The sequence below is a fragment of the Puma concolor genome, chromosome D4 (genome assembly GCF_028749965.1).
Source record: "Puma concolor isolate L17-30 chromosome D4, mPumCon1.1.hap2, whole genome shotgun sequence".
Classification (NCBI taxonomy): domain Eukaryota; kingdom Metazoa; phylum Chordata; class Mammalia; order Carnivora; family Felidae; genus Puma; species Puma concolor.
The window spans coordinates 14,779,755-14,792,273 of NC_141679.1; positions in this window are offsets into that span (position 1 = coordinate 14,779,755).

A 12,519-nucleotide genomic window follows, 5' to 3' on the forward strand; every position below is an offset into this window, starting at 1 on the left:
GTTTGTGTAACATTTTTCCTTTTACAGTGTATGTTCGAATGCATTAATTCGATGAATTATCACAACAGGCCATTGATCTATGCATTCTCATGTCTCCTTTTGCAGAGGAGTTGACTGAGGCTCAGGGCAAAGTCATGTGCCCTGTCCAATGTCATGTACCTAGTAACAGTCAGAGCTGGGAATTCAGTTCTACCCTTCTGTCTTCTGGTTCGGTGTTCTGCTGCCTCTCCAGGAGCATTTCCCCTTTTACTTCAGGTTACAATTATATTTCCCATCATAATGTGAACCACCCTTATATATCTTGTACATCACTCATCTCACTCAGAATTGTGACCTTCATAGAAACTCTGATTCGATAGTGTCTTCCTGTCTATGGCCATACCACCCTGCACGTGCCCGATCTCGTCAGATAGTGTCTTCCTGCCTAACAGGCAACTCCTTCCAGATCTGTTTGGCTTCATCTTCTCTCTCCAACTCCTAAATGTAGCATTCCATAAGTCCGCTTCTTGAGCACTCTTTGTTTCTCTATTGAACATACTCTCAGAGTGATTTCGCTCACTTTCATAGATTTAAATGATATTTGTACTCATTCCTTGGCTTACACATGCTTGATTTATGAAATTTTTATTTATAAAGACTTTTATATCTATTTTAAAATTTTGTATGTAAACGCTTGTCAGTTTAACCCAGGATACTTTTGTTTTCAAGCTAAAGGTACACTGTGTCATTGGAAGAGAAATTCATAGCTAGCCACTACTATTGCTGGGTTGTGAGTAAATGGGACGACCTAGACATAGAAATGGGTTTATATTTATTCCTTGTGAATCTTGTCTCCAAAGGGGCCAAGATACAGTTGGAACCTTGGAGTCCCCGACAGGTGCTTCGGTTATTGGTATATGTCTGATTTAAGTTCTTTCTGTACAGTAATTTACAAAATAGTGACCAGCTCTAAATGTGAAACATACAAATACGTAGAGAAAAATCTTACCTTTTATTGTAAAACTAAAAGTGATCAAATAAGTTGAAGCAGGATAGAGAAAAAAAAAAAAACAACACATGAGGTGGGGCACCTGAGTGACTCAGTGGGTTGAGAGTCTGACTTTAGCTCAGGTCATGATCTCATAGTTCATGGTTTTGAGCCCCGCATCGGGCTCTGTGCTGATAGCTCAGAGCCTGGAGCCTGCTTCAGATCCTGTGTCTCCCTCTCCTTTGCCCCTCCCCTGCTTGCACTCTGTCTCTCTTTCTCTCAAAAATGAATAAACATTAAAATTTTTTTTTTTACAAAAACCATGAGGCTTGGCCATTAACTGATTGAATAATATAAAATTGGAAAAAAATCAGAAATTGTTAGGTCTCAATAACACAGTATCACTCAAATGTGTCTAAGGCTATGTCTAAATCTTTGGAGTCTTTCCTGAAGCTTTTGATGCTGGATAGAATGCTGCTTTGAGCCTCCTAACTCTATATGTCTTTGAAGACCTCTAGATGGCTATTGAAGAGGGAACCCAGAGGACAAAAGAATAGGAATAGAGTTCAGGGGACATCACAGAAGGTTTCAGAGATTGGAGAAGAATTTAGTCTCAGAGTAGGATCTAGACTGTAACTGTAGACTACAAGTGGCTTAGCAATGGCACAGAGGACCTTCAGAAGAAATTCGGCCTCCATCATTATTATCGTCTTTGAAGGAGGTTGATCTCTTGAGGAAACAACTTCCTTAAAATCCAACGGTCTCTTGTACATTTCATCGAATGTAGAAGGATGGCCCAGATCAGTCTCCCCAGCTTTCCAAAAATCAGAGAATAGATTGCTTTGTTAGCCGCTGCCCGTGGACAACTGAAGATCACCCAGTGCAATGGTTGTGGTTGGAAGACGTGCTGATACTCCAGGGGCACTAGTGGCTTCTCTTCTACTCCAGTTCCTTCCTTTCAAAAAGACTTCTCTCATCCTTTTCAAGCTAAGAGGTTAAGAAGCATGTTCCTTTTAGAGCAGCCTTCAGAAGGAGAAGATGAAGTAAAGAATTTCTGCAGTAGGAGTTATATTCAACCAGATGACTTCTACAACCCCTGGCAATTATAAGACCCCATGATTTCTTTGAGTGCATATTTGAATGAATAGATTTCTGTTCATTAAATGTTTTAAAAAGTTTTATTCTTTTGTAATCACTTGACCTTATAGTTAAAGTAGAATTTTTAAGGAGGGTAAAAAGCCAGGAATTCATAATAAATTCATTTAAAAAAAGAAAGAAAACTGGGGGGCCTAGGTGGCTCAGTTGTCGGAGCATCACTGTCTTCGGCTCAGGTCCTGATCTTGCAGTTTGTGAGTTCGAGCCCCACTTTGGGCTGTCTGCTGTCAACATCCCCCACTTTCTCTGCCCTTCCCCTATCATTCCACTTCAGATCCTCTATCCCCCTCTTTCTCTGCCCTTCCCCTGCTCATGCTCTCTTTCTGTCTTTCAAAAATAAACATTTTAAAAAAATAAAAAAATGCATACCAATACAGCAATGTAACTGCATATTGATTAAAGGAGCTATACAAGTTGCAGGCAAATAATATTTAGTATTTGTTCTGTGCTTACTTTCTGTTTTTATATACCTTATGTTTAATCCTTGCGATAATCCTTTGAAGTAGTGATGATTATGCTCTTGGACAGAGACAGAGCTGTGGAACAAGGAGGTAACTAATAGGTCTAAAATCATGTTTCGTTGAAGTGACATCAAACCCAACTCAGTCTGATTCCAAAACTTGAGTTCTTTCTAATGCAGCAAATGCCTTTCTTAAACCAGTCATTTGTTACTTGGAATGAAACCTGGACGCTCCTCTTCAGCTCTGCACCCAGCATAGAATCCTCTAGACAGTATATTCGGCGTTCAGGTTCTGTGCTAATACCACAAACAGAAAAGTATATAATATATATACATATATATATATATACACATACATATATATACATATATATATATTCACAAGGTGATGCATTCCAACCTCCTTAGAATCATGATACAAGATTTTTTTTTTTTTTCAACGTTTATTTATTTTTGGGACAGAGAGAGACAGAGCATGAACGGGGGAGGGGCAGAGAGAGAGGGAGACACAGAATCGGAAACAGGCTCCAGGCTCTGAGCCATCAGCCCAGAGCCCGACGCGGGGCTCGAACTCCCGGACCGCGAGATCGTGACCTGGCTGAAGTCGGACGCTTAACCGACTGCGCCACCCAGGCGCCCCCTAACAACTTTTGTTTTTGAAGAACTTATTGACAAATCACGCTCAATAGAATGGCTATTTCTTCGATTTGTAGTCAGGTGCAATTCTGTGGACTCTTTACTACGGTCAACTCTCATTATCAGTTAGTGAATTATGTGCTGAACACCTCATCCACAGTAACCTGGATATTTTGCCACTTAGAGCAAATTTGTTTTTCTGTTTTGGAGGGATGTTGGGGATAAAGGAGAAGGAGGAGGGACAAAACAATGACCAAAGAATTTTGGGATGGAGTTCTTTCCTACACCTGTTTCATTATGCTATTTCTAAAAATTGTTAAGTATTGGGGTGCCTGGGTGGCTCAGTTGGTTAAGCGTCTGACTTCAGCCCAGGTCATGATCTCATGGCTTGTGAGTTCGAGCCCTGTGTTGGGCTCTGGGCTGACAGTTCAGAACCTGGAGCCTGCTTCAGATTCTGTGTGTGTCTCTTTCTCTGCCCCTCCCTTGCTCATGCTCTCTCTGAAAAATAAATAAACATTAAAAAATTTATATAAAACTTGCTAAGTATTAAAATATATGGATATGTTCTCTTTGTATACATTTCAAGCAACATAGGATTTTAATATAAAAGTGAGTGTACTATTCAAGCCACCCCCAAACTATTCTCCTCTTCTCAGAGATACTCCTTAGCAACGTATGTGTCTACCCCTTAAAACCTTGTTTTATGCATTCATGTATTTATACATGAATACAGAGAGACATATTTGTGATTTGTTTGTTTATATACACGGAATTATGCTATATATATAGTTCTGCAACAGTATGCCTTGGGGATCTTTTCATGTCAGTGCATAAAAACCTATCTTATTCATTTTAACAAATCGCTGAGTATGAGTGGTAGCACAAGTATGTTAATCATTATCCTACTGGTGGATATTCAGGTTGTTTGTATTTCTTAACTATGATAAATCATGTTGATAAGAACGGTAACTTATTTGCATTTTGAAAATATTTTTTTGGTATGAAATTTGACTATGCTCAAATGTCAGTTTTTGTGGATAGAATTAATTTTTATGAAAGTCAATAAATCTCATTGAGTTAACTGAGGATCAGGTGACCTTTCTTTCTCTTTCTCTCTTCCTTCCTTCCTCCCTCCTCCCTCCCTCCTTCCTCCCTCCTCCCTCCCTCCTTCCTCCCTCCTCCCTCTCTCCTTTCCTCCCCTTTCTTTCTCTCTCTTTCTTTCTTTCTTTCTTTCTTTCTTTCTTTCTTTCTTTCTTTCTTTCTTCCTTCCTTCCTTCCTTCCTTCCTTCCTTCCTTCCTTCCTAACTTCGGGAAAGATAATATGTGCAAGATGTTCAAGGTTCACTTAGGAGAGCAACCATGATGTGAAGTTCTGCATCATTTTCTCTCATCATAAGCTAATGATCATCATGACAATAGGGAACATTTGTTAGGCACTCGTTAAGTACTAGGCTTTGTTGTAGCAACTTACACACTTTAAGATTAACTTCACTGATTCTCATAGAAGAAAGAAGAAGTAGGCACAATTGTTATGCCCATTTAGCTAATGTGGAAATTGTCAGAGGTTATCCTGGTACGAGACCAATGAAAGGACGTCCATATGGTGTACCCCAAAGGCCTGGCCACGGAGGTCTTACACCTAGTGGTTAAAGGGAGCAGTGCAGCTTCATCAAGGCTCCCAATGCAGAGCTGCTCCATACTTCTTGGGGATCTGAGTTAGGGTGATCCCCTCCACTGCTTTGCCTGAGACTTTCCCAGCTTTAGCACAAAAAGATCTGTGCCCCAGGCAAACCCCTTAGTCCTGGGCAAGCCTAGACAGTTTAGTCACCCTAGTCTGAGGAGCATTTGTTTTAAGGAAAGGTTGGGGAGAATATACCTGGAGCAGGTGGGCAATGGCCCTGTCTCATGGTCATCAGGGAGTTTGGCAGGACCTTCACTGTAAAATACTGGCAGTGCATATCTTCTCATGAACCCTGCTGTATAAAGGGTAAAGTCAGGTTGCTAACTCCCTCTCTCTCTCCAGAGAGGATCCCCCCCACCCCCGTGACAAAAGAAAGGATGACAAAAAGAAAAGGTCTACCACCTGGGTTGCATTCTAACGTATCAGAGCACAGAGGATGCTGAAGAGGGACCAAACCACACAAACTCCCCAACAGCAAAAGTTCCTATTCTTTTTGACTTTTAATATTGGGCAATTTAAATGCAATATCCTGTCTCTACCCATAACAGGCCTGCAAAATATCTTATTCTTCCTGGTTTCAACTGCAGTCAACAGTGCTAGCTACTGTGTTATCTATGTCGTAAAGATTTAAGGCTTTGCGTGCGTGCGTGTGTGTGTGTGTGTGTGTGTGATTTGGAATTAACCTCGTGATAACAAAGATGAAATGTGCCTTTAGGAAAAAATGTTAAAAGCAAAGATTGCATTTTTTTTTCTTGAACAGTCTGACGATCTTGATATATTTAGAGTTGCAAACAGAATGACTTTTTTTGTTGTTGTTAACTCAGTCACAAATTGCAAAGGGGATTAGAAAACCAAGAATCAGTCATGTTTCTTGGTAGATGGTGGGTGCCCAGAGAGCGAATGATAAGACTATGCCCATCCTCACAGGTCATGATCTCACGGTTCATGAGTTCAAGCCCCGCATCAGGCTCTGTGTTGACAGTTCAGAGCCTGGAGCCTGCTTCAGAGTCTGTGTCTCCCTCTCTTTCTGCCCCTCCTCTGCTCACACTATGTCTGTCTGTCTCTCTCTTTCTCTGTCTCAAAAATAAATAAACCTTAAATTTTTTCAAAATATTAAAAAAAAGAAAAGAAAATTGTTTCATGTAAGAAATTACGCCCAAAATGGCCCGCTCCCAGAAATACAAATGAAAGAGTCCACCAATTCTCACCTTGTAACACCAGTTTAGCTCTGGAATTGTACTTAACATAGCACTAATTGGTTGAGTGAGTGGCATTGTTGACCAAGACAGATGTGCCATGAAGCTTGGGGATACAGTGCGAGGCCATTGATTTTGTAACAATTTGCTCCTTTTCTGATTTAAAACAAAAAGTGATTTTTTAATGCATCCAGGAATCTAATCTATTAACAACATTTATCCTTCACCAGTCACCGTTTGCCTTGGAACATGCCAAACTGTGTAATCTGAGTAATGAGAACATCAGAAGCAGACTTTGGGGACGCGGTGAGCGATGTGGCCCTGAAAACACCGGGGACACTTTGTCCCCGAGGCAGGGGTCACTAGGGAGGGAAACGATGCTCGGCGTAAAGACAGGATGTTCTGAACTCTTATCAAACAAAAACATTACAAAATTTGCCACCTCAGACTTACTGATGGAAGAACTAAGAAATTAAATATACCCTTTAATATGTTCCTTTTCCTAAACCAATGGACTTTCTGATTCTCTCCAACATATATTTATTGGACATTTGTCCCATCCCCAACTGACCCCTGGCCCCCGCAGAGCAAAGTGAAGGGTGAGCTGGCCTCGTCCCCGGAGGAATGGATGTCTCCGGACCTCGTCTTCTCCTGCTCTCCCTTTCGTTACCGTTCCTGCCACGCTGCCGTCCTTGCTCTTCCTCACGCGTGCTGAGCACTTGCTTCAGCACCTTTCCAGTACCTTTCCATTTGCTGCTTCTTCCATTTGAACAGCTCTTGTCCCAGAAAAACCCCTTTACTCCTCACAAGGGAGGGCTTCTGCCACCCAGCAGGTAAGGGATCGTCCATGCGTACACACATATGCCCTTTTACTCTTTGCCTTGTCCTCATTTACTTTTCTTCGTATCCATTTCCTTAGCATATCAAAATCATACAGATTTTCACCTGTGTATGTCTTTATTAAGTATCTTCTCCTGCTCTCCAAGCTCCGCGAAGGCAGAAAATTAGTCTCTTTTGTTTACTGCTATACTCCTGGCACCTCAAACAGCATCTGGCATCTCATAGATACTCAGTGAATAATCGGGGACTGATGATTGAGTGAAGCAGTCATATAGGCTGCTGTATTATTCACACCCGGGAGCTCGGTCTAACTCAGTGTTCTTATGCTTTGATATCCCAAACGCCGTGAATCAAATTCTAAGTTACTTCGGAAAGCTTCAAGGTCAGTAGTTTTATTCTGTGTCCAGCAAAAGACTGAGAGCCCGAGGGAGGGTAAATGATTCGGCCTCTGTTTCTCCCCCCACCTCTTTTCCTGTCTCCTTTTTCGATTATAACGACTTTGCTTTTAGCAGTTTTAGATAGTGGGCTTCCTTCCACAAAAGATTTCTTGTAAAAGGCAAGATTTCCTAAGCTAAAAAAACAGCAAACAAACAAAAAGAAAGAAAACCACTGTTTGAGGCAATTAGAGTGAGGGATGTTCATTCTCTCCCTCTTCACTTCTGTCTGTATTCCTTAGGAACTTGGAAGAAGGGTATTTGATCTTGGTGAGTCAGCCGGAGTCTTACAGAGGCTCAACTTACCCCAAGATAGAACCTGGAGGGGGCCATAAAAGAAAGGTGGAGTTTAAGGGGCACCTGGGTGGTTCAGTCAGTTAAGCTTCTGACTTTGGCTCAGGTCGTGATCTCATGGTTCTTAAGCTCGAGCCCCATATCAGGCTGTCTGCTGGCAGCGTGGAGCCCACTTTGGACCCTCTATCTCCCTCTCTCCCTGCCCCTCCCTGTCTCATGTGTGCTTTCTCTTTCTCTTTCTGTCTCTCTCAAAACTAAGTTAACATCAAAAAAAAAAAAAAAAAAAAAAAGAGGGGCACTTGGGTGGCTCAGTCCATTAACCGTGTGACTCTTGGTTTCAGCTCAGCTTATGACTTGTGGTTTGTGAGTTCCAGTCCTATGTTGGAATTCTCTCTCTCTGTCCCTTCCTTGCTCATGTGTGTGCACTCTCTCTCTCTCTCTCTCTCAAAATTAATAAATAAACTTTTTTTTTAAAGGTGGAGTTTAATGTTTTAACTATTTTAGAAGATAACTTTTAAAGGTAGTGCCATGCTAGGAAATTTTTTCTGTTAATCACTTTATATTCCAGTGTTAGGGACATTAAATCAATTGCAACTCTTTGTTAACATGTGTGAGATCTCTCCTGAAAAATCCTGATTTTGAGAGATCAAATTTGCATCATTCACAGGGAAGCTGTTAGAAACACAACAGCACCTAAGACTTAAACAATTAAAAATTGTTTCGATTCTTACCAGTTGTCCACTGTTGACTGTTGAAATGAACAGCTGTGAGCTCTGTGTTCAGAGTTTTCACATGGCTTACATGTCCTGGGGTGGAGTCCTGCAGTTGTCATTTAAACAAACATATCTTTGTCATGTTCAGAGAGGCATCTAATTTCATTCAGTTGGAGTGATGTGATGGCGGGTTTGCGCTAGGCAATTGGGAGTATTTAGTACAGCTCAGAACACTGTGGGGAGGAAGGTTCTCCCTGTCTTTGGTAAATAGCGTCACTGCCTGGCTGAAGGGCAATGAATGCATCAGCCACCCCAGGGGCAACACTGTGTGCCTAGCACTGTGGGCTCCGTACTCTGGGGGGAGGGATTTTAAAGAGGTATGAGCTCATCCCCACCGTCCTGTCCATGCTGCCTTCATGGCAGAGTCAAACTTGCTGGAAGAGAAGGCGGTTCATTCGTTTTTAATTACTTTGCTAAACACTGGCTCCTGACCTCCGACTCCGGCTCAGAAGAGCTTATTTTCTCCAGGGGCTGCTCTGCTTCCTCAAAAATCTCTCTTTCATGTACTTCATGCACCCCTTTACCGTAGCAATTTTCCTACAATAGAAGCAGATTTTGAGCACGTTGGGCTGTAGGTCTGGTTTCGAGCTTATTCTAACAAGTTGAACGAACGCCTCTGCCGTAGAATTGTGGTGGGGATCCAATTTTATTATGTTAACCTATTTTATTATGTACTCCTCTCAATAATGAAAACCTTCAAAGACTACCTATTACCTACAGAATGAAGGCCACGGGCATCAGTCTGTGGTGAGAGGCCCTCTCCACTGTCTAAATAAAGGCCTTTCCCCCATGTCTTCCATGTAGAACCTATTCTCCGGGCTGCCCAACCTCTTCCCAATTCCTAGAACAAAGCCTTACTTTTCACATCCGTAATCTTCGTGAACACAGTTGCCTTTTCTAGGAATGCCCTTCCACTTACCTCAGGCAATTGAAACCCTGCTCATTTTTAAAGACTCAACTCAAATACTGTTTGCTTTAGTTTGCATTAGGCTTATGTCACTGGTTATGGCCAATATCGTATTGTGGATATGTGGGTACCTGTCTGATCTCCCAACAGGAGCTTTCTGAGTGAAAGGACCAGGTCTAATTGATGTTTTTTAATTCTTTAAAGTGCTTTGGGGGTGCCTGGGTGGCTCAGTCGGTTAACTTCTGACTCTTGATTTTGGCTCAGGTTATGATCTTATGGTTCGTGGAATTGAGCCCTGTTGGGCTCTGTGTTGGGCATGGGGCCTGCTTAAGATTCTCTCTCTCCTTTCTCTGCCTCTCCCCAGCTTGTTCTTTCTCTCTCTCTCTCTCTAAAAAAAATAAATAAATAAAGTGCTTTGACTACCATTGGCATTGAATGTATATTTGCCGAAGGCGAGGATAAATGAATAAACTCAGAATTAGGAACATGTTTTATACTCCCTTTTTGAGATTCTATGATTATGTTTATCTTTCTGGTGGAAGCCTTGGGAAATTCGGGTGATTGTGTATGATTTTTTTTTTCCTCATCTGGAGAAAGATGGTCACAGAGATATAAACTTTTTTTTTTTTTCCTTCCTCTGATGGATTCACAAAACCTCTCCTGGAGAATGTAATCATTTGGAAGTTGTATTTTATTTTCTATTTACTTTGCAATCTAGAAAGTTCTCTCATGACTGTTATTTCTTTTCAGTCTCCTGACAGTGGGAGACACGTGTTTTCTCTCTGCTTATAGAAGAGAAACTTATGACTCAGAAAAGTTGAGTGACTCAGAAAATTTAGTAACTCAATCAAAGTTATGGGAACAGCAAAAGCAGAGCCAGGCATCAAACCTGGGTCTTATGACGCCAAAGCCAATGTTCTTTCTTCTGTACCATCACTGCCATCTGGAACCTGGCAAGAGTTATACTTTATTTCTATTGTTTCTCTTCAGAAAAGAACAGCTTTGAAAATAATATTTTAAGAATGAAGTCACTTAAGTAATGTTTTTCTTTTCAGTATGTCATAACTTGATACCTTGCATATGTGATATCAAAGGAAGGAGTGTCATAGAAGGCTCTCTGTCTATAATTCTCCTAAGATGCTCTTGTCCTGAATTATGTAATCGAGGCTCAGGAAATGCATTTACTGCTAGGTCTCATGCTACTGATGTGGTGACGGGAAACATACTGTGAAAATAAAAGCCACCTGCCTTTAAAATACCTTGCAGATTTGGGGCACGTGGGTGGCTCAGTTGGTTAAGTGTCTAGCTCTTGACTTTGGCTCAGGTCATGATCCTGGAGTCGTGGGATTGAGCCCCCCATTGGGTTCCACACTAGCAGCACAGAGCCTGCTTGGGATTCTCTCTCTCTTCTCTCTCTGTAACCCCCCACTTATGTACACACACTCTCTCAAAATAAATACATGAACAATAAAAAAAAATACCTTTCAGATTCATAAGGGTAGCTTCAAGTTCAAAATGTCAAGGCGAGCACATTTTTTTCTTTCTTTAAAAAATTTTTTTAATGTTTATTTATATTTGAGAGAGAGAGAGAGAGAGAGAAAGAGAAGGTGTGAGTGTGGAAAGAAGGACAGAGAGAGAGGGAGACACAGAATCTGAAGCAGGCTCCAGGCTCTGAGCTGTCGGCACAGAGTCTGACACGGGGATTGAACTCATGAACTGTGAGATATCATGACCTGAGCCAAAGTTGGATGCTTAACCACTGAACCATCCAGGCACCCCAAGCACATTTATTTCTTTCTCCTTCACAAGACTAACATAAAAGTACATTAGAAGAATAAAAAATATGTATAGCTCACAAATGGAGAGAATTCTAGGTGGCTGAGCAGATGACAAGAGAGAAAACAGATGCTTTAAAAGAGGTTTATAAGTGGAGCAAAGAGCAGGAAACCACACTCTACACTATTGGAGAAGGGAACAATAAGGATAGATGTCACCAAGTTGCCTTGAAAAACTTTGGACTCAGAACTGGAACATCAGTCCAATATGTTATGGGTAGCAGGTGTCCTAAAAAGACAAAGCAGTCATGGCAGAGGGAAAGACATTATTAAGGAAATAACATCTCCAGAGCTAAAGGGAGATTTTCAAATTCAAAGGGTGTAAGAACCAGGTCAGGTAAATAATAAAAGACCCATATTTATGCGTATCATGAAATGTCAGAACACCAAGATTTAGAGTGGGAATTTACACCCATGCACTTTTTACTTGAGGAGGTACTCCAGTAAAAAGAGGGTGAAAACCAAGAAAAAGAAAGGTGTGGGACTGTGTAGTAAAGAATTTAACCTTGCCCCGCAAGAAGTCTGGCCTTGACCTTCACGTTCTGGGTGGGAAGCTGTGAGCTCCTGGAGTATCATACCTGTTTGGGGTGTCTTTGCCTGAGGAGTTTGGGCCAGCCAAATAGGAACAGTGTGATTCAACATGGGGGCTTTGGGTCACTGGAGACTGGAGACTAAGATTAGCCATGGGGACAATCAATCATGCCTATGTAATGGGACCTCAATAAAAACTCTGAATACCAGCACTCTGCTGGGCTTCCCTGACTGGCAAAAGTCTGTGCTTATCATCACACATCAGTGTTGGAAGGGGCTTCTGGGTGGCCCAGTCAGTTGAGTGCCCAACTCTTGATTTCAGCTCAGGGCACGATCCCAGGGTCATGGGATTGAACCACATGTCGGGCTCCACACTGAGTGTGGACCTCTGCCCCTCGGCTCATGCACTCTCTCTATATATAAAATTTGAAAGGAAAAGAAAAGAAAAACAAATCAATGTTGGAAAAGTAACGTGTCCTGACTTTATGGGGAGCAGGGCAGTGGAGGCTCTGTGCTGGTACTACCCCAGACTCTGCTCTGGATACTTCTTCCCTTGGCTGACTAATCTGTATTCTTTCTCTGAGATATTTTTTTTTGTAAGTTTATTTATTTTGAGAGAGAAAGAGTAGGGGAGGGGCAGAGAGAGAGAGAGAATCCCAAGCAGGCTCTGTGCTGTCATCTAGGAGCCCAATGGGGGGGGCTTGAACTCACAAACCATGAGATCATGACCTGAGCCAAAGCCAGATGCTTAACTGACTGAGCCACCCAGGTGCCCCACTGTGAAATAACTCTTAACCATGAGTATAAAAC